This window comes from Triticum dicoccoides, chromosome 4A (assembly GCF_002162155.2).
Source record: "Triticum dicoccoides isolate Atlit2015 ecotype Zavitan chromosome 4A, WEW_v2.0, whole genome shotgun sequence".
Classification (NCBI taxonomy): domain Eukaryota; kingdom Viridiplantae; phylum Streptophyta; class Magnoliopsida; order Poales; family Poaceae; genus Triticum; species Triticum dicoccoides.
The window spans coordinates 623,499,144-623,523,365 of NC_041386.1; the positions used below are offsets into that span (position 1 = coordinate 623,499,144).

At 41.8% G+C, this 24,222-nt stretch overlaps 11 non-coding genes across 11 annotated transcripts; all 11 read left to right on the forward strand.

Annotated features, from left to right (window-relative positions):
• Positions 1-262: 262 nt before the first annotated feature.
• LOC119290193 lies at positions 263-367 on the forward strand. Its single transcript, XR_005141795.1, has one exon. It is a non-coding gene; the product is annotated as a U6 spliceosomal RNA (small nuclear RNA).
• A 1,045-nt stretch (positions 368-1,412) lies between these two features.
• Positions 1,413-1,515, forward strand: LOC119290171. Its single transcript, XR_005141776.1, has one exon. It is a non-coding gene; the product is annotated as a U6 spliceosomal RNA (small nuclear RNA).
• A 1,035-nt stretch (positions 1,516-2,550) lies between these two features.
• On the forward strand, positions 2,551-2,653 carry LOC119290179. The gene has a single exon (XR_005141783.1). It is a non-coding gene; the product is annotated as a U6 spliceosomal RNA (small nuclear RNA).
• Positions 2,654-3,699: 1,046 nt separating this feature from the next.
• LOC119290188 lies at positions 3,700-3,802 on the forward strand. Its single transcript, XR_005141791.1, has one exon. It is a non-coding gene; the product is annotated as a U6 spliceosomal RNA (small nuclear RNA).
• Positions 3,803-4,846: 1,044 nt separating this feature from the next.
• On the forward strand, positions 4,847-4,949 carry LOC119290154. Its single transcript, XR_005141758.1, has one exon. It is a non-coding gene; the product is annotated as a U6 spliceosomal RNA (small nuclear RNA).
• A 1,064-nt stretch (positions 4,950-6,013) lies between these two features.
• Positions 6,014-6,116, forward strand: LOC119290146. The gene has a single exon (XR_005141749.1). It is a non-coding gene; the product is annotated as a U6 spliceosomal RNA (small nuclear RNA).
• Positions 6,117-7,374: 1,258 nt separating this feature from the next.
• Positions 7,375-7,477, forward strand: LOC119290194. Its single transcript, XR_005141796.1, has one exon. It is a non-coding gene; the product is annotated as a U6 spliceosomal RNA (small nuclear RNA).
• A 1,054-nt stretch (positions 7,478-8,531) lies between these two features.
• On the forward strand, positions 8,532-8,634 carry LOC119290152. Its single transcript, XR_005141756.1, has one exon. It is a non-coding gene; the product is annotated as a U6 spliceosomal RNA (small nuclear RNA).
• A 1,257-nt stretch (positions 8,635-9,891) lies between these two features.
• LOC119290189 lies at positions 9,892-9,994 on the forward strand. The gene has a single exon (XR_005141792.1). It is a non-coding gene; the product is annotated as a U6 spliceosomal RNA (small nuclear RNA).
• A 1,057-nt stretch (positions 9,995-11,051) lies between these two features.
• On the forward strand, positions 11,052-11,154 carry LOC119290158. The gene has a single exon (XR_005141763.1). It is a non-coding gene; the product is annotated as a U6 spliceosomal RNA (small nuclear RNA).
• A 1,619-nt stretch (positions 11,155-12,773) lies between these two features.
• LOC119290191 lies at positions 12,774-12,876 on the forward strand. Its single transcript, XR_005141794.1, has one exon. It is a non-coding gene; the product is annotated as a U6 spliceosomal RNA (small nuclear RNA).
• The last annotated feature ends 11,346 nt before the right edge of the window (positions 12,877-24,222 follow it).

Genomic DNA, 24,222 nt, shown 5'->3' on the forward strand with positions numbered 1-24,222 from the left:
GCAAGAACTATAGTATTTTTTTGTCTCCAAGCTTCATTCGTTATTCCCTAATGAAAAAACACGAGGGCTCGTTATGCTCTTCCATTAATTTGGGCCACATCAAGAGAGATTCGGCTTGCAACTAGCGGCCTTCCGCGCACCCGATGGCGTCTAGGTTTGGCTAGACAGCGCGGTGGGCAAAACAAACGCTTGTTTGTTTAGTCCCACATCAGCCAGCCGGGGAGAGTCGGACTGGTTTATAAGGCAGAACGCGGCAGCTAGCATCTTCCTCCAGGGACATCCGATAAAATTGGAATGATACAGAGAAGATTAGCATGGCCCATGCCCAAGGATGACACGCACAAATGGAGAAATGGTCCAATTTTTTTGATATTTCCGCGCTATCCCTGGAGCCTACTTTCTTGCACTTGTGTGTGCTGCCATTCCTACAGAAAGGCCCTTTTATATCCTTTCTCTATCAGTGAGGTCCTCAATACTGCCTTTTTAAATTTAGATCGACATGCTTTTTCTTCTTTCTTATTGTAGATACAACCTTCATTTTGCAACATTTTAGCTTTTTAATCTATTATCACATGTTTCTGGATTAGTCTTCCATTTCAGTCCCCCTACATGTAGTGTACTCCTTCAATTTTTTATTGTCTCTGTTCCTTACCCTTAACTGTGATTCGGTCATAACACAAAAAACATGTTTCACTCGGACAATTTGATTATGTTACCACCTAACAAACTCATCTAAGCCTTTTGAGAGAACTCTCTCGGACACTAGTGCTGGATTCTGGTACACCCGAAAGAATCTCTTCTTCAAACCTTTCTGGCTTTAGTGTACAATAACCAGTGGTCGATGAATTACATAGGTCACAACTGGTGAAATCTCAATCTTCATGTAGAAAAGTATATATGTTGCATACCATTTTATAAATCTAGTCACACGAAAGACACGGTAAGCTATCTTAGCATGAACCTTTTGGCACTATGGTCTTTACAATATGTACTTGTGGCAATAACTTGATCGTCTAAGCTCCTTCACGCACAAGTTTGCTTTTTAAAAAGTTTTAATTTGCGTAATCCACCTTTCATAAATTGTGAAAAGCCAAAAGGATTTGTTGATCCCTCCTTTCCTAAACGTGCATGTGCCCTCCCCCAACGTGCGGCAACAACTATAGTATTTTTTTGTCCAAGCGTCGTTCGTTATTCCCTAACAAAAAACATGAGGGCCCGTTATGCTCCTCCATTAATTTGGGCCAAATCAAGAGAGATTCAGCTTGCAAATGGCGGCCCACCGCGCGCCCGATGACATCTAGATTTGGCAGGACAATGCCATGGGCAAAACAAACGCTCGTCTGTTTAGCCCCACATCAGCCAGCCAGGGAGGGTCAGACTGGTTTATAAGGCAGAGCGCCGCAACTAGCATCGTCCCTTTGGGGACATCCGATAAAATTGGAATGATACAAAGAAGATTAGCATGGCCCCTGCACAAGGATGACACGCACAAATCGAGAAATGGTCCAATTTTTTTTGAGATTTTCCACACAAGTCCCTGGAGCCTTCTTTCTTTCACTTGCATATGCTGCTATTCCTACAGAAAGGCCCTTTAGTTTCCTTTCTCTATCAGAGAGGTCCTGAATACTGCCTTTTTAAATTTAGATCCACACGCTTTTTCTTCTTTGTTACTGCTGATACAAGCTTTCTGTAGTAACTTTTTATCTTTTTAATCTATTATCACGCGTTTCTGGATTAGTCTTCCATTTCAGTCCTCCTACATGTAGTGTATTCCTTCATTTTTTTATTGTCTTTGTTCCTTACCCTTAATTGTGATTCGGTCATAACGCAAAAAACATGTTTCATTAGTCTAATTTGATTATGTTACCACCTAACAAGCTCATCTAAGACTTGTGAGAAAACTCTCTGGACACTAGTGCTGGATTCTGGTACACCCGAAAGAATCTCTTCTTCAAACCTTTCTATCTTTAATGTACAATAACTACTGGTCGATGGGTCACAACTGGTGAAATCTCAATCTTCATTAGAAAAGTATATATGTTGAATACCATTTTATATATCTAGTCACACCAAAGACACGATAAGCTAGCTTAGTATGAACCTTTTGGCACTATGGTCTATGCATTATGTACTTGTGGCAACAACATGATCGACTAATCTCCTTCTTGCACAAGTTTGCTTTTCAAAAAGGTTTGCCAATTTGGATAATCAACCTTTCATGAATTGTGAACAATCAAAAGGATTTTTTGATTCCTGCTTTCCTAAACGTGCATGTGCCCTCCCCCCACGTGCGGCAACAACTATAGTTTTCTTTTTAGTGTCCAAGCATCGTTCGTTATTCCCTAAAGAAAAATCAAGATGGCCCGTTATGCTCTTCCATTAAATTGGGCCATATCCGGCTTGCAACTGGCGGCCCGCCGCGTGCCCTATGGTGTCTAGGTTTGGCTGGACAACGTCGTGGGCAAAACAAACACTCGTTTGTTTAGTCCCACATCGGCCAGTCGGGGAGAGTCGGACTGGGTAACAAGGAAGAGAGCGGCAGCTAGCATTGTCCCTTGAGGGACATCCGTTAAAATTGGAACGATACAAAGAAGATTAGCATGGCCCCTGCGCAAGGATGACACGCACAAATCGAGAAATGGTCCAATTTTTTTTGAGATTTTCCCCACAAATCCCTGGAGCCTTCTTTCTTTCACTTGCCTGTGCTGCTATTCCTACAGAAAGGCCCTTTAGTTTCCTTTCTCTACCAGAGAGGTCCTCAATACTGCCTTTTTAAATTTAGATCCACATGCTTTTTCTTCTTTGTTATTGCTGATACAACCTTTATGTAGTAACTTTTTAGCTTTTTAATCTATTATCACACGTTTCTGGATTAGTCTTCCGTTTCAGTCCTCCTACATGTAGTGTATTCCTTCAGTTTTTTATTGTCTTTGTTGCTTACCCTTAACTGTGATTCGGTCATAACGCAAAACACATGTTTCATTAGTCTAATTAGATTATGTTACCACCTAACAAGCTCATCTAAGACTTGTGAGAAAACTCTCTCGGAAACTAGTGTTGGATTCTTGTACTCCTGAAAGAATCTCTTCATCAAATCTTTCTATCTTTAATGTACAATAACTAGTGGTCGATGGGTCACAACTGGTGAAATCTCAATCTTCATGTAGAAAAGTATATATGTTGCATACCATTTTATATATCTAGTCATACCAAAGACACGGTAAGCTAGCTTAGCATGAACCTTTTGGCACTATGGTCTATGCATTATGTACTTGTGGCAACAACTTGATCGTCTAATCTCCTTCTTGCACAAGTTTGCTTTTTAAAAAGGTTTGCCGATTTGCATAATCAACCTTTCATTAATTGTGAACAATCAAAAGGATTTGTTGATGCCTGCTTTCCTAAACGTGCATGTGCCCTCCTCCACGTGCGACAACAACTATAGTTTTCTTTTTCGTGTCCAAGCATCGTTTGTTATTCCCTAAAGAAAAAAACAAGAGGGCCTGTTATGCTCTTCCATTAAGTTGGGCCACATCAAGAGAGATTCGGCTTGCAACTGGTGGCCCGCCGCGTGCCCGATGGCGTCTAGGTTTGGATGGACAGCGCCGTGGGCAAAAAAACGCTCGTTTGTTTAGTCCCACATCGGCCAGTCGGGGAGAGTCGGACTAGGTTATAAGGCAGAGCATGGTAGTTAGCATCGTCCCTTCAGGGACATCGGTTAAAATTGGAATGACGCAGAGAAGATTAGCATGGCCCCTGCGCAAGGATGACATGCACAAATCGAGAAATCATCCAAATTTTTTTCAGATTTTCCGCGCAAGTCGTTGGAGCCTTCTTTCTTCCACTTGTGTGTCCTGCTATTCCTACAGAAAGGCCCTTTAGTTTCCCTTCTCTATCAGGGAGGTCCTCAATGCTACCTTTTTAACTTTAGATCCAGACAATTTCTCTTCGTTGTTATTCCAGATGCTACCTTTATGTAGTAACTTTTTAGCTTTTTAATCTATTATCACACGTTTCTGGATTAGTCTTCCGTTTCAGTCCTCCTACATGTAGTTTATTCCTTTAGTTTTTTATTGTCTTTGTTCCTTACCCTTAACTGTGACTCGGTCATAATGCAAAAAAACATGTTTCATTAGTCTAATTTGATGATGTTACCACCTAAAAAGCTCATCTAAGACTTGTGAGAAAACTCTCTCGGACACTAGTGCTGGATTCTGGTATACACAAAAGAATCTCTTCTTCAAACATTTCTATCTTTAGTGTACAATAACTAGTGGTCGATGGGTCTCAAATGGTGAAATCTCAATATTCATGTAGAAAAGTATATATGTTGGATACCATTTTATATATCAAGTCACACCAAAGACACGGTAAGCTAGCTTAGCATGAACCTTTTGGCACTATGGTCTTTGCATTATGTACTTGTGGCAACAACTTGATCATACAATCTCCTTCTTCCACAAGTTTGCTATTAAAAAAGGTTTGTCGATTTGCATAATCAACCTTTCATAAATTGTGAACAATCAAAAAGATTTGTTGATTCCTGCTTTCCTAAACGTGCATGTGCCCTCCCCCCACGTGCGACAACAACTATAGTATTTTTGTGTCCAAGCATCATTCGTTATTCCCTAACGAAAAAACACGTGGTCCTGTTATGCTCTTCCATTAATTTGGGACACATCAAAAGAGATCCGGCTTGCAACTAGCGGCCCGCCGCGCACCCGATGGCATCTAGGTTTGGCTGGACAGCGCCGTGGAAAAAACAAACGCTCATTTGTTTAGTCCCACATCGGCCAGACGGGGAGAGTCGGACTGGTTTATAAGGCAGAGCGCGGCAGCCAGCATTGTCCCTTCGGGGACATCTGATAAAATTGGAACGATAGAGAGAAGATTAGCATGGCCCCTGCGCAAGGATGACACGCACAAATCGAGAAAGGGTCCAATTTTTTTTGAGATTTTCCACGCAAGTCCGTGGAGCCTTCTTTATTGAACTTGCGTGTGCTGCTATTCCTACAGAAAGGTCCCTTTAGTTTACTTTCTCTATCAGAGAGGTCCTCAATACTGCCTTTTTAAATTTAGGTCCACATGCTTTCTCTTCTTTGTTATTGCAATACAACCTTTATGTAGTAGCTTTTTAGCTTTTTAATCTATTATCACACGTTTCTGGATTAGTCTTCCGTTTCAGTCCTCCTACATGTAGTATGGTAGTGTATTCCTTCAATTTTTTATTGTCTTTGTTTCTTACCCTTAACTGTCATTCGGTCATAACGCAAAAAAACATGTTTCACTCAGACAATTTGATTATGTTACCACCTAACAAGCTCATCTAAGACTTGTGAGAAAACTTTCTCGGACACTAGTGCTGGACTCTAGTACACCCGAAAGAATCTCTTCTTCAAACCTTCCTATCTTTAGTGTACAATAACTAGTGGTCGACGAATTACGTAGGTCACAACTGGTGAAATCTCAATCTTCTTGTAGAAAAGTATTTATGTTGCATACCATTTTATATATGTAGTCACACCAAAGGTACGGTAAGCTAGCTTAGCATGAACCTTTTGGCACTATGGTCTTTGCAATATGTACTTGTGGCAACAACTTGATCGTCTAACCTCCTTATCGCACAAGTTTGCTTTTTAAAAAGGTTTGTCGATTTGCATAATCCACCTGTCATAAATTGTGAACAACCAAAAGGATTTGTTGATCCTCCTTTCTGAAACGTGCATGTGCCCTCCCCCCACGTGCGGCAACAACTATAGTTTTATTTTTAGTGTCCAAGCATCGTTCGTTATTCCCTAACGAAAAAACATGAGTGCCCATTATGCTCTTCCATAAATTTGGGCCACATCAAGAGAGATCCTCCTTCCAACTGGCGGTCCGCCGCGTGCCCGATGGCGTCTAGGTTTGGCTGGACAGCACCGTGGGCGAAACAAACGCTCATTTGTTTAGTCCCACATAGGCTAGTCGGGGAGAGTCAGACTGGGTTATAAGGCAGAGCGCGACAGCTAGCATCATCCCTTCGGGGATATCCGATAAAATTGGAACGATACAGAGAAGATTAGCATGGCCCCTGCGCTAGGATGACACGCACAAATCGAGAAATGGTCCAATTTTTTTTGAGGTTTTCCGCGCAAGTCCATGGAGCCTTCTTTCTTGCACTTGCGTGTGCTGCTATTCCTACAGAAAGGCCCTTTAGTTTCCTTTCTCTATCAGAGAGGTCCTCAATACTGCCTTTTTAAATATAGATCCACATGCTTTCTCTTCTTTGTTATTGCAATACAACCTTTATATAGTAACTTTTTAGCTTTTTAATCTATTATCACATGTTTCTGAATTAGTCTTCCGTTTCAGTCCTCCTACATGTAGTGCATTGTTCAAAATATCTTCTAATATTCCGATAAATCGGTTGATTTATTACTTACCGTAGTCTGACCGATAAGATAAATTGGCCGATAAATCAGCCGATATGGCGATAAATCGGCTGATATGCCAATAAACTGGCCGATTTACCCCTTATCATGAGTTGACCGAGAAGTTCCCGATAAGCGATATCCCCAACATTGATGTAGTTTATTCCTTCAATTTTTATTGCCTTTGTTCCTTACCCTTAATTGTGATTTGGACATAACACAAAAAAACATGTTTCACTCGGACAATTTCATTATGTCACCACCTAACAAGCTCATCTAAGACTTGTGAGAAAACTCTCTCGGACACTAGTGCCAGATTGCGGTACACCCGAAATAATCTCTTCTTCAAACATTTCTATCTTTAGTGTACAATAACTATAGATCGATGAATTACGTAGGTCACAACTAGTGAAATCTTAATCTTCATGTAGAAAAGTATTTATGTTGCATACCAGTTTATTTATCTAGTCACACCAAAGACACGGTAAGCTAGCTTAGCATGAACCTTTTGGCACTATGGTCTTTGCAATATGTACTTGTGCCAACAAATTGATCGTCTAATCTCCTTCTTGCACAAGTTTGCTTTTTAAAAAGGTTTGTCGATTTGCATAATCCACCTTTCATAAATTGTGAACAACCAAAAGGATTTGTTGGTCCCTCCTTTCCTAAACGTGCATGTGCCCTCCCCCCACTTGATGCAACTACTACCGTATTATTTTTAGTGTCCAAGCATCGTTCGTTATTCCCTAACGAAAAAACATGAGGGCCCATTATGCTCTTCCATTAATTTGGGCGACATCAAGAGAGATCCAGCTTGCAACGGGTGGCCCGCCGCGTGGACGATGGAATCTAGGTTTGGCTGGACGACGTTGTGCGCAAAACAAACGCTCGTTTGTTTAGTCCCACATCGTCCAGCCGGGGAGAGTCGGACTGGTTTATAAGGCAGAACACGGCAGCTAGCATCGTCCCTTCGAGGAGATCCGATAAAATTGGAACGATGCAGAGAAGATTCGCATGGCCCCTGCGCAAGGATGACACGCACAAATCGATAAATGGTCCATTTTTTTTCAGATTTCCATGCAAGTCCCTGGAGCCTTCTTTCTAGCACTTGCGTGTGCAACTATTCATATAGAAAGGCCCTTTAGTTTCCTTTATCTATCAGAAGGGTCCTCAATATTGCCTTTTTAAATTTAGATCCATACGCTTTCTCTTCATTGTTATAGCACATATAACCTTTCTAAAGTAACTTTTTAACTTTTTAATCTATTATCACATGTTTCCGGATTAGTCTCCAGTTTCAGTCCTCCTACATGTAGTGTATTCCTTCAATTTTTTATTGTCTTTGTTCGTTACCCTTAACTGTGATTAGGTCATAACGCAAAAAAACATGTTTCATTAGTCTAATTTGATTATCTTACCACCTAAAAAACTCATCTAAGACTTGTGAGAAAACTCTCTCGGACACTAGTGCTGGATTCTGGTACATTCGAAAGAATCTCTTCTTCAAACCTTTCTATCGTTAGTGTACAATAACTAGTGGTCGACGAATTACATAGGTCACAACTGGTGAACTCTCAATCTTCGTGTAGAAAACTATATATGTTGCATACCATTTTATATATCTAGGCACACCAAATACATGGTAAGCTAGCTTAGCATGAACCTTTTGGCACTATGTTCTTTGCAATCTGTAATTGTGGCAACAACTTGATTGTCTAATCTCCTTCTCGCACAAGTTTGCCTTTCAAAAAGGTTTCTCGTTTTGCATAATCCAGCTTTCATAAATTGTGAACAACCAAAAGGATTTGTTGATCCTCCTTTCTGAAACGTGCATGTGCCCTCCCCCCACGTGCGGCAACAACTATAGTTTTATTTTTAGTGTCCAAGCATCGTTCGTTATTCCCTAACGAAAAAACATGAGTGCCCGTTATGCTCTTCCATTAATTTGGGCCACATCAAGAGAGATCCTCCTTCCAACTGGCGTTCCGCCGCGCGCCCGATGGCGTCTAGGTTTGCCTGGACAGCGCCGTGGGCAAAACAAACGATCATTTGTTTAGTCCCACATAGGCTAGTCGGGGAGAGTCGGACTGGGTTATAAGGCAGAGCGCGGCAGCTAGCATCGTCCCTTCGGGGATATCCGATAAAATTGGAACGATACAGAGAAGATTAGCATGGCCCCTGCGCTAGGATGACACGCACAAATCGAGAAATGGTCCAAATTTTTTTGAGGTTTTCCGCGCAAGTCCGTGGAGCCTTCTTTCTTGCACTTGCGTGTGCTGCTATTCCTACAGAAAGGCCCTTTAGTTTCCTTTCTCTATCAGAGAGGTCCTCAATACTGCCTTTTTAAATATAGATCCACATGCTTTCTCTTCTTTGTTATTGCAATACAACCTTTATATAGTAACTTTTTAGCTTTTTAATCTATTATCACACGTTTCTGAATTGGTCTTCCGTTTCAGTCCTCCTACATGTAGTGCATTGTTCAAAATATCTTCTAATATTCCGATAAATCGGTTGATTTATTGCTTACCGTAGTCTGACCGATAAGATAAATCGGCCGATAAATCAGCCGATATGGCGATAAATCGGCTGATATGCCAATAAACTGGCCGATTTACCCCTTATCATGAGTTGACCGAGAATTTCCCGATAAGCGATATCCCCAACATTGATGTAGTTTATTCCTTCAATTTTATTGCCTTTGTTCCTTACCCTTAATTGTGATTCGGTCATAACACAAAAAAACATGTTTCACTCGGACAATTTCATTATGTCACCACCTAACAAGCTCATCTAAGACTTGTGAGAAAACTCTCTCGGACACTAGTGCCAGATTGCGGTACACCCGAAATAATCTCTTCTTCAAACATTTCTATCTTTAGTGTACAATAACTAGAGATCGATGAATTACGTAGGTCACAACTAGTGAAATCTCAATCTTCGTGTAGAAAAGTATTTATGTTGCATACGCGTTTATTTATCTAGTCACACCAAAGACACGGTAAGCTAGCTTAGCATGAACCTTTTGGCACTATGGTCTTTGCAATATGTACCTGTGCCAACAAATTGATCGTCTAATCTCCTTGTAGCACAAGTTTGCTGTTTAAAAAGGTTTGTCGATTTGCATAATCCACCTTCCATAAATTGTGAACAACCAAAAGGATTTGTTGATCCCTCCTTTCCTAAACGTGCATGTGCCCTCCCCCCACGTGATGCAACTACTACCGTATTCTTTTTAGTGTCCAAGCATCGTTCGTTATTCCCTAATGAAAAAACATGAGGGCCCGTTATGCTCTTCCATTAATTTGGGCCACATCAAGAGAGATCCGGCTTGCAACGGGCGGCCCGCCGCGTGCACGATGTAATCTAGGTTTGGCTGGACGTCGTTGTGGGCAAAACAAACGCTTGTTTGTTTAGTCCCACATCGTCCAGCCGGGGAGAGTCGGACTGGTTTATAAGGCAGAGCACGCCAGCTAGCATCGTCCCTTCGGGGAGATCCGATAAAATTGGAACGATGTAGAGAAGATTAGCATGGCCCCTGCGCAAGGATGACACGCACAAATCGATAAATGGTCCAATTTTTTTTCAGATTTCCATGCAAGTCCATGGAGCCTTCTTTCTTGCACTTGCGTGTGCAGCTATTCGTATAGAAAGGCCCTTTAGTTTCCTTTCTCTATCAGAAGGGTCCTCAATATTGCCTTTTTAAATTTAGATCCACACGCTTTCTCTTCATTGTTGTAGCAGATATAACCTTTATGTAGTAACTTTTTAACTTTTTAATCTATTATCACATGTTTCTGGATTAGTCTCCAGTTTCAGTCCTCCTACATGTAGTGTATTCCTTCAATTTTTTATGGTCTTTGTTCCTTACCCTTAACTGTGATTAGTTCATAACGCAAAAAAACATGTTTCATTAGTCTAATTCGATTATCTTACAACCTAACAAGCTCATCTAAGACTTGTGAGAAAACTCTCTAGGACACTAGTGCTGGATTCTGGTACACTTTGAAAAAATCTCATCTTCAAACCTTTCTATCGTTAGTGTACAATAACTAGTGGTCGATGAATTACATAGGTCACAACTGGTGAACTCTCAATCTTCGTGTATAAAAGTATATATGTTGCATACCATTTTATATATCTAGGCACACCAAATACATGGTAAGCTAGCTTAGCATCAAACTTTTGGCACTATGTTCTTTGCAATGTGTCCTTGTGGCAACAACTTGATCGTCTAATCTCCTTCTCGCACAAGTTTGCCTTTCAAAAAGGTTTCTCGTTTTGCATAATCCACCTTTCATAAATTGTGAACAACCAAAAGGGTTTGTTTATCCATCCTTTCCTAAACGTGCATGTGCCCTCCCCCCACGTGCAGCAACAACTATAGTTTTCTTTTTAGTGTCCATGCATCGCTTGTTATTCCCTCACGAAAAAACACGAGGGCCTGTTATGCTCTTCCATTAATTTGGGCCACATCAAGAGAGATCAGGCTTGCAACTGGCGGCCTGCCACGCGCCCGATGGAATCTAGGTATGGCTGGACACTGCCGTGGGCAACACAAACGCTCGTTTGTTTAGTCCCACATCGGCCAGCCGGGGATAGTCGGACTGGTTTATAAGGTAGAGCGCGACAGCTAGCATCGTCCCTTCAGGGGCATCCGATAAAATTGGAACGATACAGAGAAGATTAGCATGGCCCCTGCACAAGGATGACATGCACAAATCAAGAAATGGTCCAATTTTTTTTTTGCGATTTTCCGCGCAAGTCACTTGAGCCTTCTTTCTTGTACTTGCATGTGCAGCTATTCGTATCGACAGGCCCTTTTGTTTCCTTTCTCTATCAGAGAGGTCCTCAATACTGCCTTTTAAATTTCGATCCACACGCTTTCTCTTCTTTGTTATTGCAGATATAATCTTTCTGTAGTAACTTTTAGATTTTTAATCTATTATCACACGTTTATGGATTAGTCTTCCATTTCAGTCCTCCCACATGTAGTGTATTCCTTCAATTTTTTATTGTCTTTGTTCCTTACCATCAACTGTGATTCGGTCATAACGCAAAAAACATGTTTCATTAGTCTAATTTGATTATGTTACCGCCTAACAAGCTCATCTAAGACTTGTGAGAAAACTCTCTCGGACACTAGTGCTGGATTGTTGTACACCCGAAAGAAACTCTTCTTCAAACCTTTCTATCTTTAATGTACATTAACTAGTGGTCGATGGGTCACAACTGGTGAAATCTCAATCTTCATGCAGAAAAGTATATATGTTGCATACCATTTTATATATCTAGTCACACCAAAGACACGGTAAGCTAGCTTTGCATGAACCTTTTGGCACTATGGTCTATGCATTATGTACTTGTGGCAACAACTTGATCGTCTAATGTCCTTGTACAAGTTTGCTTTTTAAAAAGGTTTGCCAATTTGCATAATCAACCTTTCATTAATTGTGAACAATGAAAAGGATTTGTTGATGCCTGCTTTCCTAAACGTGGATGTGCCCTCCCCCCATGTGCGACAACAACTATGGTTTTATTTTTAGTGTCCAAGCATCGTCCGTTATTCCATAAAGAAAAAACACGAGGGCCTGTTATGCTCTTCCATTAAGTTGGGCCACATCAAGAGAGATCCGGCTTGCAACTGGCGGCCCACCGCGTGCCCGATGGCGTCTAGGTTTGGCTGGACAGCGCCGTGGGCAAAATAAACGCTTGTTTGTCTAGTCCCACAAAAGAATCTCTTCTTCAAACCTTTCTATCTTTAGTGTACAATAACTAGTGGTCGATGAATTACATAGGTCACAACTGGTGAAATCTCAATCTTCATGCAGAAAAGTATTTATGTTGCATACCATTTTATATATGTAGTCACACCAAAGATACGGTAAGCTAGCTTAGCATGAACCTTTTGGCACTATGGTGTTTGCAATATGTACTTGTGGCAACAACTTGATCATCTAACCTCCTTCTCGCACAAGTTTTCTTTTTAAATAGGTTTGACGATTTGCATAATCCACCTTTCATAAATTGTGAAAAACCAAAAGGATTTGTTGATCCTCCTTTCCGAAACATGCATGTGCCCTCCCCCCACGTGCGGCAACAACTATAGTTTTATTTTTAGTGTCCAAGCATCATTCGTTATTCCCTAACGAAAAAACATGAGTAATCATTATGCTCTTCCATTAATTTGGGCCACATCAAGAGAGATCCTCCTTGCAACTAGCGGTCCGCCGCGCGCCCGATGGCGTCTAGGTTTGGCTGGACAGCACCATGGGCAAAACAAACGCTCGTTTGTTTAGTCCCACATCGGCTAGTCGGGGAGAGTCGGACTGGGTTATAAGGCAGAGCACAACAGCTAGCATCGTCCCTTCGAGGATATCCGATAAAATAGGAACGATAAAGAGAAGATTAGCTTGGCCCCTGCGCAAGGATGACACGCACAAAGCGAGAAATGGTCTATTTTTTTTTTTGAAGTTTTCCACGCTAGTCCGTGGAGCCTTCTTTCTTTTACTTGCGTGTGCTGCTATTCCTACAGAAAAGCCCTTATTTTCCTTTCTCTATCAGAGAGGTCCTCAATACTGCCTTTTTAAATATAGATCCACATGCTTTCTCTTCTTTGTTATTGCAATACAACCTTTATGTAGTAACTTTTTAGCTTTTTAATCTATTATCACACATTTCTGAATTAGTCTTCCATTTCAGTCCTCATACATGTAGTGGATTGTTCAAAATATCTTCTAATATTCCGATAAATTGGTCGATTTATTGCTTACCGTAGTTTGACCGATAAGATAAACCGGCCGATAAATCAGCCGATATGGCGATAAATCGGCTAATATGCCGATAAACTGGTCGATTTACCCCATATCATGAGTTGATCGATAAGTTCCCGATAAGCGATATCCCCAACATTGATGTAGTTTATTCGTTCAATTTTTTATTGCCTTTGTTCCTTACCCTTAACTATGATTTAGTCATAACGCAAAAAAACATGTTCCACTCGGACAATTTCATTATGTTACCACCTAACAAGCTCATTTAAGACTTGTGAGAAAACTCCCTCACACACTAGTGCTAGATTCCGGTACACCCGACAGAATCTCTTCTTCAAACCTTTCTATCTTTATTGTACAATAACTAGTGATCGATGAATTTCATAGGTCACAAATGGTGAAATCTCAATCTTCATGTAGAAAAGTATTTATGTTGCATACCAGTTTATATATCTAGTCACACCAAAGACACGGTAAACTAGCTTAGCATGAACCTTTTGGCACTATGGTCTTTGCAATATGTACTTGTGCCAACAACTTGATCGTCTAATCTCCTTGTCGCACAAGTTTGCTGTTTAAAAAGGTTTTTCGATTTGCATAATGCACCTTTCATAAATTGTGAACAACCAAAAGGATTTGTTGATCCCTCCTTTCCTAAACGTGTATGTGCACTCCCCCCACGTGATGCAACTACTATCGTATTCTTTTTATTGTCCAAGCATCGTTCGTTATTCCCTAACGAAAAAACACGAGGGCCCGTTATGCTCTTCCATTAATTTGGGCCACATCAAGAGAGATCCGGCTTGCAACTGGTGGCCCGCCGCACGCCCGATGGAATCTAGGTTCAGCTGGATGGCGTCGTGGGCAAAACAAACGCTCGTTTGTTTAGTCCCACACACTACAAAAAAATGACACATCCGTGACATTTTGGCCAAACGATTCTTTTTTCTGTTATACATATGACACTTCTATGACGATAATTATGACAAAACTCGGTATCATCATAGATGTGATGGGCTCCTACTTCTATGACAAAAAATCATGACAGAAAATGGGCTTTTCGTCCTGAGCGGGCTGGAGACACAGCTGCATGACATTCTTTGGGCCATCCATGACGGAAAAAACCGTGGTAGAAGCGAAGGGGAGGAAAATTTCGGGGATTTCCGGGTTACGGTGGGAGGTCGGGGGCCGAGCGATGCGTGCTTCTCTCGTACACGTACGCGCGTGTGTGCGACACATTGGCTCTAACTAAACCCGAGCGAGGCATTGGGCTCTAACTGAAACCGAGCGATTGCACTGCAGGCTACGCGTTACTAAACCCGAGCGATCGATCCATGGCTGTTAACTGAACCCGATCAAACGATTCCTTCACTACTGCTGCTAACTGAAGCCGATCGATGCTGCCTCTGGATAAACAGTGAGCGTTGCGGGAGGGGGGGGGTGGTTGGATGAACAGTTCCCGGTGGGGGTGGATGAACAGGACCCCGTGGTGTTGCCTCTGGATGAACAGGACCCCGATTGATCGAGCCAGTTTGGGATATGGATGAACATGATCCCGTGGAGGGCTAGATGAACAGGACTACCCCATGGAGGGCAGGATGAATAGTAGACGGTGGAGGGCAGGATGAACAGTAGCCCGTGGAGGGGTGGTTGAACAGAAGCCCGTGGAGAGGGCTGGTTGAACAGTAGCCGGTGGAGTAGCGCGCGGTGGAGGCTGGATGAACAGGAGCCCGTGGATGAACAGTCGCAGGTGGAGGCTGGAGGAGGTCAACAGTGGATGAACAATAGCTCGTGGAGGCTAGAGGGGGAAGACGGTGGAGATGAACAGTATCCCGTGGAGTCCCGTTTTGTGGTACGCCACACCCCTCCCGATGAACAGGACCCCCGTTTCGACCGTAGCACTCCAACACAAGTCCGTTTTGTCCGTTTTGCGGTACGCCACACCCCTCCTGATCAACAGGATCCCCGTTTCGACCGTAGGAGGTCTGTTTCCTCCGTTTTGCGGTACGCCAGACCCCTCCTGATTAACAGGATCCCATTTCGAACATGGGCGGTCGAACAAAAGGCTGTTTCCTCCGTTCTGCGGTATGCCAGGCCTCGTTTCCATCGCCTGTTCCGTCCAAGCCCCCCCGATGAACACGACGCATTTCGTTGCCTCCCCATGAACATGACGCATTCCGTTGCCTCCCCATGAACACGACGACGACGCCGTTTCTCCGTTTCGACCCAGCCATGTACACGAGCCCTGGCCGTACGTATGCGCGAGTAGGCGTTCAAGACCCCCCCGTATGTACACATACGTGGCCGTATTTTCTTTCTTGCACCCTGACCGCCTCTACTACGACACGTGCGCGCCTCTACATCCACCAGTATATATGTACGTACACGTTCGCGACCAGAATGACAACGCTATGTACCCTTCGACCAGGTGGGTCCCGACTGTCAGGCACTTCCTTGCGTGCGAAGATGTAGCTGGTGGGTCCCAGCAGTCAGGGGCAAACGTTTTTTTTTGCGAAATATGGTGGCCCGTCCGATGGGTCCCCGCTGTCAGGTGGAGAAATAATTATTTTGCGCGTAATAAGGAGGCACTTCCTTGCTGCGACCGTGGACCCAGCTGTCAGCGTCTCCACGCACAGTACTCTTCTGATGGAAGTCGGTCGTTGACCACATTGACCACGCCGTGCCGAGAGCACCACGGCGGTGGACGATGGCGAGGCCTATGATAACCCACAAGTATAGGGGATCGCAACAGATTTCAAGGGTAGATATTCAATACAAATTTATTGATTCGACACAAGGGGAGCGAAAGAATATTCTCAAGTATTAGCAGTTAAGTTGTCAATTCAACCACACCTGGAAACTTAGTATCTGCAACAAAGTGTTTAGTAGCAAAGTAATATGATAGTGGTGGAAGAGGCAACAAAAGTAAAGACAACAAAAGTAATATTTTTGGTATTTTGTAGTGATTGTCACAGTAGCAACGGAAAAGTAAATAAGCGTAAACCAGTATATGGAAAACTCGTAGGCACCCGATCGGTGATGGATAATTATGCCGGATGCGGTTCATCATGTAACAGTCATAACATAGGGTGACACAGAACTAGCTCCAGTTCGTCAATGTAATGTAGGCATGTATTCCGTATATAGTCATACGTGCTTATGGAAAAGAACTTGCATGACATCTTTTGTCCTACCCTCCCGTGGCAGCGGGGTCCTATTGGAAACTAAGGGATATTAAGGCCTCCTTTTAATAGAGAACCGGAACAAAGCATTATCACATAGTGAATACATGAACTCCTCAAACTACGGTCATCACCGGTAAGTATCCTTATTATTGTCACTTCGGGGTTAACGGATCATAACACATAATAGGTGACTATAGACTTGCAAGATAGGATCTAGAACTCTCATATATTCATGAAAACATAATAGGTTCAGATCTGAAATCATGGCACTCGGGCCCTAGTGACAAGCATTAAGCATATCAAAGTCATAGCAACATCAATCTCAGAACATAGTGGATACTAGGGATCAAACCCTAACAAAACTAACTCGATTACATGATAAATCTCATCCAACCCATCACCGTCCAGCAAGCCTACGATGGAATTAGTCACACACGGTGGTGAGCATCATGAAATTGGTGATGGAGGATTGTTGATGATGACGACGGCGACGAATCCCCCTCTCCGGAGCCCCGAACGGACTCCAGATCATCCCTCCAGAGAGGTTTTAGGGCTTGGCGGTGGCTCCGTATCGTAAAACGCGATGATTTCTTCTCTCTGATTTTTCTCTCTAAAAGCAAATATATAGAGTTGGAGTTGGCGTCGGAGGGTCTCCAGGGGGCCCACGAGGTAGGGGCGCGCCCTAGGGGGGCGCGCCCCCCACCCTCGTGAGAAGGGTGTGGGCTCCCTCGTCTTCATATTTGGCGAGGATTTTTTATTATTTTTTCTAAGACCTCCCGTGGAGTTTCAGGTCATTCCGAGAATATTTGTTTTCTGCACATAAAACAACATCATGGTAATTCTGCTGAAAACAGCGTCAGTCCGGGTTAGTTCCATTCAAATAATAGAAGATAGAGTCCAAAACAAGGGCAAAAGTGTTTGGAAAAGTAGATACGACGGAGACGTATCAACTCCCCCAAGCTTAAACCCTTACTTGTCCTCAAGCAATTCAGTTGACAAACTGAAAGAAAGAAAAACTTTTACAAACTCTGTTTGCTCTTTTTGTTGTAACTATGTCAAGCCAGCATTCAAGTTTTCAGCATAGATCATAACTAACTACATTTGCAATAATTCTCAGGTCTCACAATTACTTGTATCAATAGCATAATCAACTAGCAAGTCATAATAATAAATCTCGGATGACAACACTTTCTCAAAACCATCATAATATGATATAACAAGATGGTATCTCGCTAGCCCTTTCTGAGACCGCAAAACATAAATGCAGAGCACCTTTAAGGATCAAGGACTGACTAGGCATTGTAATTCATGGTAAAAGAGATCCAATCATAGTCATACCCAATATAAATTAACAGTGATGAATGCAAATGACGGATGTGCTCTCCAGCTAGTGCTTTTTAATAAGAAGGTGATTACTCAACATAAAAGTAAATGGATAGGCCCTTTGCAGAGGGAAGCAGGGATTTGTAGAGGTGCCAGAGCTCGTTTTGAAATAGAGATGAATTGTATTTTGAGCTATATACTTCCATTTTCAACGTAACAACTAAGAGATGGCGATATCTTCCATGCTAAACACATTATAGGCGTTTCCCAAACAGAATGTTAAAGTTTATACTCCCCCTCCACCAACAAGCATCAATCCATGGCTTGCTCGAAACAACGAGTGCCTCCAACATATATCAGGTCCCAGGGGGATTTTTGTTTGTGATTAATTTTGATTTAATTTGCATAAAGCATGGGACTGGGCATCCCGGTGACCAGCCATTTTCTCGTGAGTGAGGAGTGGAGTCCACTCCTCTTGAGAATAACCTGCCTAACATGGAAGATAAGGACAGCCTTTGTTGATACATGAGCTATTCGAGCATACAAAACAGAAGGTTTATTTGAAGGTTTAGAGTTTGGCACATACAAATTTACTTGGAACGGCAGGTAGATACCGCATATAGGAAGGTATGGTGGACTCATCTGGAATAACATTGGGGTTTAAGGGTTTGGATGCACAAGCAGTATTCCCGCTTAGTACAAGTGAAGGCTAGCAAAAGACTGGGAAGCGACCAACTAGAGAGCGACAACAGCCATGTACATGCACTAAAATTAACAAACATTGGATGCAAGCATGAGTAGGATATAATCCACCATGAACATAAATATCGTCAAGGCTATGTTGATTTTGTTTCAACTACATGCGTGAACATGTGCCAAGTCAAGTCACTTAAATCATTCAAAAGAGGATACCACCCCATCATACCACATCATAATCATCTCAATAGCATGTTGGCATACAAGGTAAACCATTATAACTCATAGCTAATCAAGCATGGCAAAAGCAACTATGATCTCTAATTGTCATTGCAAACATGTTTATTCATAATAAGCTGAATCAAGAACGACGGGCTCATCATATTTACAAAAACAAAAGAGGTCGATTTCATACCAGATTTTCTCATCTCAGTCAGTCCATCATATATCATCATAATTGCCTTTCACTTGCACGACCGAACGGTGTGAACAATAATAAGAGTGCACGTGCATTGGACTAAGCTGGAATCTGCGAGCATTCAATAAACAGGAGAAGACAAGGCAATATGGGCTCTGGGTTAAATCAACAATAATGCATATAATAGCCACTTCAACAATTTAATTATGGTCTTCTCCTGCTGACCCCTAAATAAAAGAAATAAAACTATTTACACGGGAAAGCTCCCAACAAGCAGAAGAAGAACGGGAAATATTTCTGGGTTTTCTTTTTAATTATTACTACTGTAGCAGAAAAATAAACTACTACTATTTTTTTTGGTTTTTCTTAAGGTTTACTAAACACACAAGAAAGCAGGAAAAAGAAAATAAACTAGCATGGATATTACAGTGAAAAAGTATGAGCACCGGCATCTAGCAATAAGTGTGTGTGAACATAAATGTAATGTCGGTGAGAAATACGTACCCCCCCAAGCTTAGGCTTTTGGCCTAAGTTGGTCTATGGCCACGGCTGGCCTGGCGGATATCCATAATAATAGTTGTTGGGGTCGTACTGTGATGAGGAAGGATAGTTGGGATCATACTGATGTGCAGCGGTTATCGCCTGCTGAGCTGCAGCATGGAGTCAAGCTGCCTCCGCTCTCCTCTCGTACTCTTCTGCCTACTCTCTGGTAATAACATATCTTCCTTTTGTCTGTGAATCAAAGAAGGCAGGAGCAGGGAGAGTAATACGGAAAACATGTCATTTATCAAAAATTAAGCGATATAAGAGAGGTGATTCAGGCCTCTCGACAAACTGGTGCGATGCCATAGAGTTATAATCTAAATATGCAGGAGGAAACTCCATATCACCCTCACGAATGTCTATTTCAAGAAAATGAGCTAAGCGGGTTGTGTAAATTCCTCCAAATAAATCTCCATTATGTCTATTATGATGCAACCTATGAGCTACAATGGCTCCCATATGATAAGATTGGTCTCCTAACACAGCACTCCTAAGAATGCTAAGATCAGGGACACACATGTGACATGCTTCATCCTTAGCATTTATGCATCTACCAATGAAAGGAGCAAAATAATGTATAGCAGGAAAGTGAATGCTCCCTATGGTAGCCTGTGTTATATCTCTAGATTCTGCCACAGTTATAGTAGCAAGAAAGTTTCTAAATTCAGATTTAGGGGGATCCCTAACACTACCCCATGATGGAAGTTCGCAAGCAGAAGTGAAATCCTCTAAGTCCATGGTATAAGATTTGTCATAAAGATCAAACATGACTGAAGGAGAATTACGCGAAGATGAATACTCAAACCTCCTCACAAATGAACTTGTGAGATCATGATAGTGGGGGCATTTGTTAGCCTCAAAATCCTCAAGATCGGCATTGCACAAATATGATTTGAATTCTTCTTTAATTCCCGCACGGTTCATAAAATTTTCCGACGGCCATTCACAGGGCCGTACCGGAGCATCTCTTGGTGGATCCTCGTCAGCATCGCGCATAACAATCCTGGGTCCTTTCTTCTTAGAGGAACCACCTTGGAACATCTTCCTAAACATATTGTTTTTCTCTGAAAATTCTGAAATTTTTAGTAACTTCAACATAAAAGTAAACCAAACTCAATAAAACTAATAATAACTACTCCTACAAGTGCCTAGAGCCTATATCAAGCATTAGAACTACTTAGAACCATAAAAATTTGACATGCAAACTCAAGAACATGGTCACCTATGCAGCACAAATTTGCAAAGAATAAAGCACTAGAACAAAAACTAATTGGACCAACGGAGGAGTCACATACCAAGGAGCAATCTCCCCAATCAGTTTGCGAGAGGTGCTTTGAGCAAGGAGATCGAAAATCACAGCAAAAGTGGCTGGAACTCGTGCTTTAGTTGGTTTTTCGGGTTTGTGTGAGATAGAGGAAGAAGATGGGTGCTGGGATAAGTGGAGGAGGGCCACTGTGGGCCCACGAGGCAGGGGGCGCGCCCTATAGGGGGGTGGCCACCACCCTCGTGGCCAGGTGGCAGCTCCTCCCACGGTAATTTTTGCACAGTAAATCCTTAAATATTCCCGAAAAAATCATATTAAATTGGCATGTCATTCTGAGGACTTTTATTTTCGGGATATTTTTATATTGCATAGATAAGTCAGGAAACAGACAGAAGAATACTATTTTTACTTTATTTAATATAAATAACAGAAAGTAAAAGTGGGGTACAGAAGTTTGTGCTTCTAGTTTCATCCATCTCGTGCTCATCAAAAAGAATCCACTAACAAGGTTGATCAAGTCTTGTTAACAAACTCATTCCGATAATCATGAAACCGGAGAAATTTTGAATAACACTAAGTTACCTCAACGGGGATATGCACATCCTCAATAATAAGAATATCATATTTCTTCTTGACAGTAGGAAGAGGAAATTCAAAACCTCCAAATATAATTGATGGAAATTTTCCAATAGAGTTGATACTATGAACTTGAGGTTGTTTCCTCAGAAAGTGTACCGTATGCTCATTACCATTAACATGAAAAGTGACATTGCCTTTGTTGCAATCAATAACAGCCCCTGCAGTATTAATAAAAGGTCTTCCAAGAATAATAGACATACTATCATCCTCTGGAATATCAAGAATAACAAAGTCCATTAAAATAGTAATGTTTGCAACCACAACAGGCACATCCTCACAAATACCGACAGGTATGGCAGTTGATTTATCAGCCATTTGCATAGATATTTCGGTAGGTGTCAGCTTATTCAAGTCAAGTCTACGATCTAAAGAGAGAGGCATAACACTAACACCGGCTCCAAGATCACATAAAGCAGTTTTAATATAATTTCTTTTAATGGAGCAAGGTATAGTAGGTACTCCGGGGTCTCCAAGTTTCTTTGGTATTCCACCCTTAAAAGTATAATTAGCAAGCATGGTGGAAATCTCAGCTTCTGGTATCTTTCTTTTATTAGTAATGATATCTTTCATATATTTAGCATAAGGGTTTGTTTTGAGCACATCAGTTAATCTCATACGCAAAAAGATAGGCCTAATTATTTCAGCAAAGCGCTCAAAATCCTCATCATCCTTTTTCTTGGATAGTTTCGGAGGAAAAGGCATGGATTTCTGAACGCAAGGTTCTCTTTCTTTACCATGTTTCCTAGCAACAAAGTCTCTTTTATCATAATGTTGATTCTTTGATTGTGGGTTATCAAGATCAACATCAGGTTCAATTTCTACATCATTGTCATTAATAGGTTGAGCATCATCATGAACATTATCATTAATATTTTTACTAGGTTCATGTTCATTACCAGATTGTGTTTCAGCATCAGACATAGAGATATCATTTGGATTATCAGGTGGTTCAGCAATAGGCTCACTAGAAGTTTGCATAGTTCTATCATTTTTATTTTTCTTCTTTTTATAAGAACTAGGAACATCAATATTAATTCTCTGAGAATCTTGCTCGATTCTCTTAGGGTGGCCTTCAGGATACAAAGGTTCCTGAGTCATTCTACCAGTTCTAGTAGCCACTCTAACAGCATAATCATTTTTCTTACTATTCATTTCATTAAGCACTTCTTTTTGAGCCTTAAGTACTTGTTCTACTTGAGTGGTAACCACAGAAGCATGTTTGCTAATAAGTTTAAGTTCACCTTTAATATCAGCCATATAATCACCCAAGCGTCTAATCATATAAGCATTTTCTTTTAATTGTCAACCTAAATAAGCATTGAAGTCGTCTTGCTTAAACATAAAGTTATCAAACTCATCCGAGCATTGACTAGCAATTTTAGTAGGAGGGACTTCAGCTTTATCATATCTATAGAGAGAATTTACCTTTACTACCTGTGTCGGGATATCGGGATCAGGAGGTTCTTCAGTAAATAAATAATTGAGATCATATTTTTCTTCAACATGTGGTGAATTAAGACCATGTATTTCTTCAATAGGAGGTAAATTCTTAACGTCTTCAGCTTTAATACCTTTTTCTTTCATAGATTTCTTTGCCTCTTGCATATCTTCGGGACTGAGAAATAGAATACCTCTCTTCTTCTGTAGCGACCAGACCTCAAACGGTCCAATCTTTGTGCTCCGGTGTCATCCCTGGATCAGTAATGCTGACACCACATAGTACTTTGAAGGATTTATAATAGAGTAGCAATCACACACTTATTACATCGAGTGTCTCAAAAGAGAACTTATTACAATAAATATGGCTTAAGGCCATCTAATAACGATAACAGCGGAAGGCTTGGAAGATAAGTGAGTCCATCAACTCCAACAGCATCACTGACTATAGAACCACGACCTAAAACTCCTTAATCGTAGTCTGAAAAGTCTGCAACATTAACGTTGCAGCCCGAAAACGGGTCAGCACATGGAATATGCTGGCAATGTAACACATAGAGAGTAATGGAATGAAACAGCTATTCTATATGCATATTTGGCTGGTGGAAAGCTCTATGGTTACAGTTTTGCGAAAAGCCAACTTTTCCCTACTGCAAAGGAAATAAATTTATTTAACTATCATGGTGGTTGTTAAACATCGAGAATGGTTGACAGCATTCTCAATCCCAATTAAACATCATTAAACAAAACCCAACCAAATTAAATGTCAGGACCCCGACTCAATGCCACATCGATCTAGCATGTAACACCTCATATCACTTTGCGGCCTCACGCACGGTATTCCCACGGGTGTCGCCTTACCTTTGCCCGGGACCGTTTGCGCCTTTTGGCACACGTATATGACAGTGTCGCTAGCATCCATATGATAAGGAGCCCGGGCTGACATGGCTAGTCGTAAACCCAAAGCGGCACAGACTTACAGGGACAGGCATCCATGACCCAGCATCGAACGTGTCGGTCATCAGCGAGTGAATCCAGGCTGTAGCACTGGGCTAGCAGGACTCCGGTGAACCGGGCTGTAGCGGGCTAACAGGACTCCGGTATTCATCGCGTGACATTTCCCCGAAGGGACAGACACAGGAACGAAGAAGGACACATGCCGGCCAGCCTAAGTGTTCCGGAGCAGTAGCAAGCTACCATTCAGTGGAAACACTAGGAGACATTTCCCGGTAAGAGAGGCTACTAAAGATAAACAACTAGATGGTCAGATCCCACACATACCAAGCATTTCAACAACATACACACAATATGCTCGATATGTGCAAATACAACATGGCATCACAACATGACTCTACAAATCAAGTATTTTAATCAATAGGCTCCGAGGAGCGAGATATTACAAACATGGGTCTCATGACCCAACAATCAGAGCATACAAGTCAAAGCACAAGCGGAAGCTATCATGTCTGAGTACAGACATCTATAAATGAAAAAGGCTGAGAAGCCTGACTATCTACCAGATCCTGCCGGGGCA